Source organism: Oryctolagus cuniculus, chromosome 1 (assembly GCF_964237555.1).
Source record: "Oryctolagus cuniculus chromosome 1, mOryCun1.1, whole genome shotgun sequence".
Classification (NCBI taxonomy): domain Eukaryota; kingdom Metazoa; phylum Chordata; class Mammalia; order Lagomorpha; family Leporidae; genus Oryctolagus; species Oryctolagus cuniculus.
The window spans coordinates 79,432,822-79,442,948 of record NC_091432.1 but is presented as its reverse complement, the minus strand read 5'-3'; the positions used below and the strand labels follow the sequence as shown (position 1 = coordinate 79,442,948).

The window sequence follows — 10,127 nt, the reverse complement described above, 5'->3', positions numbered from 1 at the left end:
ACAGCATTGGGATAAGGAGGCTGCAGAGGGGGAGCATGGTGCATATGCTCCATGCAGGAGCATAGCGCAGTCACTACGATACTTTAGGATCAGGCTGCCTGTTTGGAATTCTTTCTCCAAGCTTTAATAGCCGTGTGGTCTTGGGCAGTTACTTAATGAAATGCATGCTTACTTGCATGTTTGATAGAAGTATTTTCAGATTGGGAAGGAAGAACTCAACCTATCCCTCTTTGCAGATGATATGATTCGTTTTAGGGGACCCAAAGAACTCTACTAAGAGACTATTGGAACTCATAGAAGAGTTTGGCAAAGTAGCAGGGTATAAAATCAATGCACAAAAATCAACAGCCTTTGTATACACAGACAATGCCATGCCTGAGAAAGAACTGCTAAGATCAATCCCATTCACAATAGCTACAAAAACAATCAAATACTTTGGAATAAACTTAACCAAGGATGTTAAAGATCTCTACGATGAAAATTACAAACCTTAAAGAAAGAAATAGAAGAGGATACCAAGAAATGGAAAAATCTTCCATGCTCATGGATTGGAAGAATCAATATCATGAAAATGTCCATTCCCCCAAAAGCAATTTATAGATTCAATGCAATACCAATCAAGATACCGAAGATCTTCTTCTCAGATCTGGAAAAAATGATGCTGAAATTCATATGGAGACACAGGAGACCTCGAATAGCTAAAGCAATCTTGTACAACAAAAACAAAGCTGGAGGCATCACAATACCAGATTTCAGGACATACTACAGGGCAGTTGTAATCAAAACAGCATGGTACTGGTACAGAAACAGATAGATAGACCAATGGAACAGAATTGAAACACCAGAAATCAATCCAAACAGCTACAGCCAACTCATATTTCATCAAGGATCCAAAACCAATCCCTGGAGTAAGGACAGTCTATTCCATAAATGGTGCTGGGAAAATTGGATTTCATGAATCATGAAGCAAGACCCCTACCTTTCACCTTATACAAAAATCCACTCAACATGGATTAGAGACTTAAATCTACGACCCGACACCATCAAATTATTAGAGAACATTGGAGAAACCCTTCAAGATATTGGCACAGGCAAAGAGTTTCTGGAAAAGACCCTGGAGGCACAGGCAGTCAAAGCCAAAATCAACTATTGGGATTGCATCAAATTGAGAAGTTTCTGTACTTCAAAAGATACAGTCAGGAAAGTGAAGGGGCAACCGACAGAATGGGAAAAAATATTTGCAAACTATGCAACAGATAAAGGGTTGATAACCAGAATCTACACAGAGATCAAGAAACTCCACAAAAACAAAACAAACAACCCACTTAAGATGGGCCAAGGACCTCAATAGACATTTTTCAAAAGAGGAAATCCAAATGGCCAACAGGCACATGAAAAACTGTTCAAGATCACTAGCAATCAGGGAAATGCAAATCAAAACCACAATGAGGTTTCACCTCACCCCGGTTAGAATGACCCACATTCAGAAATCTACCAACAATACATGCAGGCGAGGATGTGTGGAAAAAGGGACACTAACCCACTCTTGGTGGAAATGCAAACTGGTTAAGCCACTATGGAAGTCAGTCTGGAGATTCCTCAGAAACCTGAAGATAACCCTACCATTCAACCCAGCCATCCCACTCCTTGGAATTTACCCAAAGGAAATGAAATTGGCAAACAAAAAAGCTGTCTGCACATCAATGTTTATTGCAGCTCAATTCACAATAGCTAAGACCTGGAACCAACCCAAAAGCCCATCAATAGAAGACTGGATAAAGAAATTATGGGACATGTACTCTATAGAATACTATACAGCAGTCAAAAACAATGAAACCCAGTCATTTGCAACAAGATGGAGGAATTTGGAAAACATCATGCTGAGTGAATTGAGCCAGTCCCAAAGGGACAAATATCATATGTTCTCCCTGATCAGCGACAACTAACTGAGCACCAAAGGGGAAACCTGTTGAAGTGAAATGGACACTATGAGAAACAGTGACTTGATGAGCTCTTGTGCTGACGGTTGATGTACAATGTAATACTTTATCCATTTTAGTATTTTTTTGTTCTAGTACTATTGGTTGAACTCTGTAAATAACACACAATTATTTTTAGGTGTTTAAATTTTAACTGAAAAGTGATCCCTGTTAAATATAAGAGTGGAAATAAGAGAGGGAGATGTACAATTTGGGACATGCTCAATTGGACTTGCCCCAAATGGTGGAGTTGAAACTTGCCAGGGGATTCCAATACAATCCCATCAAGGTGGCATGTACCAATGCCATCTCACTAGTCCAAGTGATCAATTTCAGTTCACAATTGATCACACTGATAGGTCTAAGAGTCAAAGGGATCACACAAACAAGACTAGTGTCTGCTAATTCTCACTGATAGAATCAAAAATGGAGAGAACAGTCCAACATGGGAAGCAGGATACACAGTAGACTCATAAAATGGCAGATGTCCTAAATAGCACTCTGGCCTCAGAATCAGCCCTTAAGGCATTCAGATCTGGCTGAAGAGCCCATGAGAGTATTTTAAGCATGGAAAGCCAAGACACTCTAGCAAAAAAAAAAAAAAAAAAAAAAAAAAAAAAAAAAACATAAAGGAAATATCTCTGTGAGTGAGATCCCAGTGGAAAGAACGGAGTATCAAAGAAGGAGGTACCTTTCTCTGAAGGGAGGAGAGAACTTCCACTTTGACTATTACCCCGTCAGAATAAGATCGAAGTCAGCAAACCCAAAAGGCTTCCATAGCCTTGGCAACTCATGACTAGAATCTAGGGAGATTACTGATGCCATGAACAAGAGTGTCAAATTGTTAAGTCAACAACAGGAGTCACTGTGTACTTACTTCTCATGTGGGATCTGTCCTTAATGTGTTGTCCAATGTGAAGTAATGTTATAACTAGTACTGAAATAGTATTTTTACACTCTGTATTTCTGTGTGGGTGCAAACTGATGAAATCTTTACTTAATATATACTGAATCGATCTTCTGTATATAAAGATAATTGAAAATGAATCTTGATGTGAATGGAATAGGAGAGAGAGCGAAAGATGGGAGGGGTGCGAGTGGGAGGGAAATTATGGGGGAAGGGGAAGCCAATGTAATCCATAAACTGTACTTTGGAAATTTCTATTTACTAAATAAAAAAAGAAAAAAAAGAAATATTTTAAAGTTGTGGTGAACACAAGAGACATTTCAGAGATAGAGTCAGTGGGACATTCAGGGTGAAAGATTAATGCTATTAAATAAAGGAAGTAAATACAACTGCAACATTTCAAGCTCAGGTTACTAAGAAGGTATTAGAAAGAGAACTAGGCTAGGACAAGGGCACAGCAGATTTGCACAGGGAGCCCATGAATAATGTTAAAGTTATACTAGATGGATTTTGATGTACAGAAAGGAAATTCATGAAAAAAAAATGCAGCTGGATGTTGGAAATATGAAATAGACTGAGGAACCCAAGTAGAAATAAAGACTTTGGAGTCAAGAGCTTGGTATGTCATTAGAAATGATTGAAGGCCAGCGCCGCGGCTCAATAGGCTAATCCTCCGCCTTGCGGCGCTGGCACACTGGGTTCTATTCCCGGTCGGGCGAAGGATTCTGTCCCGGTTGCCCCTCTTCCAGGCCAGCTTTCTGCTGTGGCCAGGGAGTGCAGTGGAGGATGGCCCAAGTGCTTGGGCCCTGCACCCCATGGGAGACCAGGAGTAGCACCTGGCTCCTGCCTTCGGATCAGCGCGGTGCGCCGGCCGTGGCGCTGGCCGCGATGGCCATTGGAGGGTGAACCAATGGCAAAGGAAGACCTTTCTCTCTATCTCTCTCTCTCACTGTCCACTCTGCCTGCCAAAAAAAAAAAATGTGAGTATATGAAAATTCTAGGCTTGAAAGGGATATAGCACATGCATCCAAATATCTATCAGAGGTATCTAGTATGTGCATGGAAGTGATATAATTTTAACATTGGTCCAGATAACAAAAATCCACTTTACACACAACTTAAAATTGCCTTTTATTATCTCCAGGAAAACACTGATAATTCTTTGTTTCTGACACTCCAATCAGCCTGTACAATAATTTCCAAATGATGATTTTTTTCCAATTGGGCTAAATAAACAATGACAAATGCACTACTTAATGATCTTCCAAATAATTAAGACACAAACACATCAGAGAATTCTGTTGCATTTAATCATCAGAGAAATAATAAATAAAACCATTCTCTGATGATTAAAATGAACTTGACAAATCAGTTACAATTTAATTTCCAGAACAGAATTTGAAGGCTACAAAATTCTTGTTTTTAAAGATTTTATTTATTTATTTGAGAGGTAGAGTTACAGACAGTGAAAGGTAGAGACAGAGAGAAAGATCTTCCTTCCATTGCTTCACTCCCCAGTAGCTGCAACAGCGAGAGCTGCGCCGAACCAAAGCCAGGAGCCAGGAGCTTCTTTCGGATCTCCCTTGGGTGTGCAGGTGTCCAGGAACTTGAGCTATCTTCCATTGCTTTCCCAGGCCACAGCAGAGAGCTGGATTGGAAGAGGAGCATCCTTGACTAGCACTGGCGCCCATATGGGATGCAGACATCGCAGGCGGAGGATCAACCTACTGCGCCACAGCGTCCGACACCAACGCTACAAAATTCTGACAAGACATGGTTATAGATTAGTTGTTAAATTCTGAGAGAATGTAAGGGAAATCATAGAAAAAGTACTTAGCTACAATTTCGAAAAATAGGGGTTTTGTTTATAAGCTCTGATTAATTTAATGATTTTGGTCAAATCACTATGCTTCCCTGAACCTCAATTTCGTTATTTGTTGATTTCATTATTTGTATATTTAAAAATATCTTTTGTGATACTGTGATAAAAATGAGACACTGCAGGCAGAAATAATTCATGATCTGCTGGTCAGTTTTGTTAATACATGTAGAGATGAGGTAAGTTTGGTGTCAGTGTCAAAAAGAGTGAGCCTGAGAGCCAAGATATATCAGCTCAATTTTACCATTGCTTTGGTGTGTTTTAACTTTCCATGTATCAGAGACTGGATCTCAGCCTTGCAGGCTCATCTCATGGAAGACATTTCCATTTCTCAGTGACAGACTCATACACAAGTCAATAAAACAGTAGAGAAGCCAAATCCCGATGCTGTCATTTGTAACATCATATCATGATCTGAGATAATTGAATACGTGAAATAGAAATTCTATTATATTTTCTCCCTTGTGGCAAGGATTATAGATATTAATATTCATAATGATATTTTCAAATATGGAATTAGAGCCTGAGGAATGACATAGAAATGTAACAGTGTGATGCTATTGACTGACCTGCAGCAGGAATTTTATAATAGAGGATATCTTGTATTTATGTAAGTACCTGTTCCCTTGGACAGTATTTAGCACTCATGGCTCAAAGCTCACATCTGGAATTCTTTTTCTTTTTTTTTTTAAGATTTATTTATTTTTATTTGAAAGTCAGAGTTACAAGAGAAAGGAGAGGCAGATAGAGAGAGAGGTCTTCCATCCACTGGTTCACTCCCCAATTGGCCGCATGGCCAGACCTGCGCTGATCCGAAGCCAGGAGCCAGGAGCTTCCTCCCAGTCTCCCACGCAGGTGCAGGAGCCCAAGGACTTGGGCATCTTCTACACTTTCCCAGGCTATAGCAGAGAGCTGGATGGGAAGTGAAGCAACTGGGACTAGAAGTGGCGCCCATGTGGGATGCCAGTGCTTCAGGCCAGGGCGTTAACCCACTTTGCCACAGCACTGGCCCTGGGAATTCTTTTTCTAGTCTGAAATGAGTGACTCAGCACTATTGCAAAATCCCATCTTTAATATGTGTATTACTCAAGGTTCTCCCAAGAGATAGAAAGAAAAGATCGGATATGAGGAAATGGTTTATGTGAGTTTGGAAACTGGGAAATCCCATATTCTGCCCTTTGCAAACTGGAAGCCCAGTACAGCTGGTGGTATGGTTCCGGTCCCAGTCTGCAGGCCTGGGGACCAGGAAAACTAAAGAGGTTAAGCCTCATCCTATGTCCTAAACAGCACTCTGGCCTCAGAATCAGCCCTAAAGGCATTCCGATCTGGCTGAAAAGCCCATGAGAGTATTTCAGGCATGGAAAGCCAAGACACTCTGGCAAAAAAAAAAAAAAAAAAAAAAGCAAAAAACAAAAAAACAAAAAAAAAAAAACCCTAAATGAAAGATCTCTGTGAGTGAGATCCCAGTGGAAAGAACAGGTCTTCAAAGAAGGAGGTACCTTTCTCTGAAGGGAGGAGAGAACCTCCACTTTGACTATGACCTTGTCTAAACAAGATAAGAGTCGGAGAACTCAAGGGGCTTCCATAGCCTTGGAAACTCATGACTGGAGCATGGGGAGATTACTGAGGCCATAAACAAGAGTGTCAAATTGTTTTTTTTTTTGTTTTTTTTTTTATTTTTTTTTTTTTATTTTTTGACAGGCAGAGTGGACAGTGAGAGAGAGAGACAGAGAGAAAGGTCTTCCTTTACCGTTGGTTCACCCTCCAATGGCCGCCGCGGCCGGCGCGCTGCAGCCGGCGCACCGCGCTGATCCGATGGCAGGAGCCAGGAGCCAGGTGCTTCTCCTGGTCTCCCATGGGGTGCAGGGCCCAAGCACCTGGGCCATCCTCCACTGCACTCCCTGGCCACAGCAGAGGGCTGGCCTGGAAGAGGGGCAACCGGGACAGAATCCGGCGCCCTGACCGGGACTAGAACCCGGTGTGCCGGCGCCGCTAGGCGGAGGATTAGCCTATTGAGCCGTGGCGCCGGCCAAGAGTGTCAAATTGTTAAGTCAACAACAGGAGTCACTGTGCACTTACTCCTCATGTAGGATCTCTGTCCTTAGCGTACTGTACATTGAGACTTAATGCTATAACGAGTACTCAAACAGTATATTTCACTCTGTGTTTCTATGGGGTGGCAAACTGTTGAAAGCTTTACTTAATGTATACTAAACTGATCTTCTGTTAAAAAAAAGAAGAAGAAGAAGAAGAAATTATCAATTTCCAACTTGACTCTCACTGGGATTAAACATGACAATAGGTCTGATCTGATTTCAGCATCATTTAAAAAAAATCATCTATTATTTTTCACTTTATGTTTCTGTGTGGGAGCAAACTGTTGAAATCTTTACTTAATGTATGCTAAACTTCTGTATATAAAGAGAATCGAAAATGAATCTTGATGTGAATGGAAGGGGAGAGGGAGTGGGAGAGGGGAGGGTTGCGGGTGGGAGGGATGTTATGGGGGGGAAGCCATTGTAATCCATAAGCCGTACTTTGGAAATTTATATTCATTAAATAAAAGTTAAAAAAAAAAGCCTCATCCTAACTCCGAGAAGTCAGATGTCCAAGAGCAGGAGAACATAGATGTTGTATCTTAAGCAAAGAGAGAGAAATCCCGCCTTCTGCTTTGTCCTATTTGGGTCCTCCACAGGTCCAGTGATGTCCACCAGCTGAAAGCAGATCTTCTTTACTCAGTGTATGACTAGAGTCAGATGCTAATCTCTTCTGGCAACACTCTCAAACACATACTCAGAAACAGTATTTTACAAGCTCTTGGAACATCCCTTAACCCAGTCAAGTTAGCACATAAAATTAGCCATTGTGATATTCATTACGTTATTCTACCTTTTAAGAATTTTTTTGCCCCAAAATTGCACAGAATATATTTATAGGTGTTTTCTTCAATTTCATGAGGAAATATATCCCCATGTATATTTTCTCCCATTTCTAATTTCAACTATTTTTACTCTCTCATTCTTTTGCTTATGGTTCATAGTATTTTTACCAGCCTTTTCAAGTGACAACTTTAGCATTTTTTATTATATTGCTTTTATTTTCATCAATTTCAAGTCATTATTTTATGTGACTTTCCTTTTGAATTAATTTTTTCTTCTAAATTAGTTTATATATATATATATATGAAATTCCTTGATTTTGGTCTTCTTTTTCTTCAATAATGAAAATATTAAAACATGTATTTTCTTCTGCTAATTGTACTAGCTGTTTCTGATAGGTCAGGTTTGAAGTGTTCCCATTTTGTCTTTTGACAAGAATTGTGTTTGCTGACTCTAAGTACTGATCCACTTTACTATTTATTTCTAATATGTTGGCTTTCTATCATAAAATATTTTTAAAATCTACTTTTGGAAAAATCATGTATGTATTGTAGCTAAGCACATAACTACTTATGCTAGTGAAATATAGAAATATATTTGCTGTCTTTATATGAGCATCTAATATGAGCCTACTACAAGTACTATAGGTAAATACTACAGATAAGGCAATTAACAAAAAGCAGTGAACTAACCAGACAAAAATCCTTGACTTTGTGACGCTCACATCCTAATTTAATGGAAAACACAACAATCATAGCAAATAAATACAAAATGTATCATCTTAGACTATGATATCGAAAATATTTATTGACTAGTACAAATATGGAAAATTCTAAGTCTAAAAATGTCAACTTCATTATCTAAATCAAATACATATCAAACAATACACATTGTAACACTAGTTATTCATCAAATCCTTCTTATAACTTTAAAATAGTTTATTCATTTTAGAAACCAGTAGTAATACCTCTTTTTTAAAAAAAAATATTTATTTATTTGAGAGGTAGAGTTACAGACAATGAGACGGAGAGACAGAGAGAAAGGTCTTCCTTCCATTGGTTCACTCCCCAGATGGCCGCAACAGCCAGAGCTACGCCGATCTGAAGCCAGGAGGCTGGCGCTTCTTTCTGGTCTCCCATGTGGGTGCAGGGGCCCAAGGATTTGGACCATCCTCCACTGCTTTCCCAAGGCCACAGCAGAGAGCTGGATTGGAAGAGGGGCAACCAAGACTAGAACTGGCGCCCATATGGGATGCCGGTGCCGCAGGCGGAGGATTAATCTACTGCCCCACAGCGCCAGCCCCCAGTAGTAATATCTCTTGACTATAGAATGTCAGACAAATCAGTGCCTTTGCCTCCATGACATCTTGACAGATATTGACAGCCACATTAATATGTTTGACAAACACCTCCATTAAAGATATAACCTCAGTAAGTTCATGGATTCTCTTAACAGAAATGTTAATGGTGTTGAATCTTCACTTCTTTTTAAAATTAAAAATGTAATATTATTTATTTATTTATCTTATGTATTTTATTTTAATGGAACCAAGACACACACACACAGAGAAAAAGAAAGAGAAAGAGAGGGGGAGAGAGAGAGAGAGAGAAATGGATAGATGGACAGAGAGAGCTCCCATCCACTGGTTTATTCTACAGCAGCAAGACTGCCATAGCAACCAGAGCTCAACCAGGCCAAAGCTGGGTTCTGAGAGCTCAATCCGAGTCTCCAATATGGATGTCAGGGACCCAACTACTTGATCCATCACTACTGCCTCTCAGGGTGTGCTTCAGCAAGAAGCTAGAATTGGAAGTAGAGCTGGGACTGGACCGAGGCACACCTATGTGGAATAAGAACATCCCACCTGGAGTCTTACTTGCTATATCAAACATCCATCCCTCTTCATTTCCTCTGAAGCACAATTACAATCAAAAGATTTTTCTGCTCCTTTAATGCTGAGATTTTAATATATTCAATTTTTCTACCTTTGACTAAGTGGAGGAAAAAATTTATTAAGTTATGTTAAGTGATGGAGACTGTTTATTAGAATGTAATTAAATAGTATCTCAATTTTGTTAATTTTTCTTTTTACAGTTAATTCATAGTACTCAGCAGAAGTCATTGGAGCTGACTTTCAGGACTCAATAAGTTGAAATAGGTACAAAACTTTTATTGTATTTTTCATGTTTGTCATAAGTACATTTTCATATAAATGTTGGGCAATATCAGCTTTTTGAAATTGTTACTTTGTTCTGTTTCGAATAGTGTTTATGTTTATTCATTTTAGAGTTTCACTTCCCTTTCATGGATTCATTGTTTTGTTTTATTATTTCAATTACTTTAACTGTTTATTGGATTAATCTATCAGTTTTAAGACTGACAAGTCTCACCTGGTGAAAGGAAAAAAAGCAGTTACCTCTGTTAGAATATCATTTGTAAAAACCACATCTAGTACCAAATTTATTTCTCAATTTTTTTAATGA

The 10,127-nt window shown here is 39.3% G+C and overlaps 1 long non-coding RNA gene across 1 annotated transcript in view; it reads right to left on the bottom strand.

Moving 5' to 3' along the window:
- Positions 1–4,295: 4,295 nt before the first annotated feature.
- The window catches only part of LOC138850260 (uncharacterized), a 121,195-nt gene continuing 115,363 nt past the window's right edge, over positions 4,296–10,127 (bottom strand). The window contains exon 3 of the long non-coding RNA XR_011390012.1: positions 4,296–4,649. This is a non-coding gene — a long non-coding RNA (uncharacterized lncRNA). The remainder of the gene's footprint in view (positions 4,650–10,127) is intronic.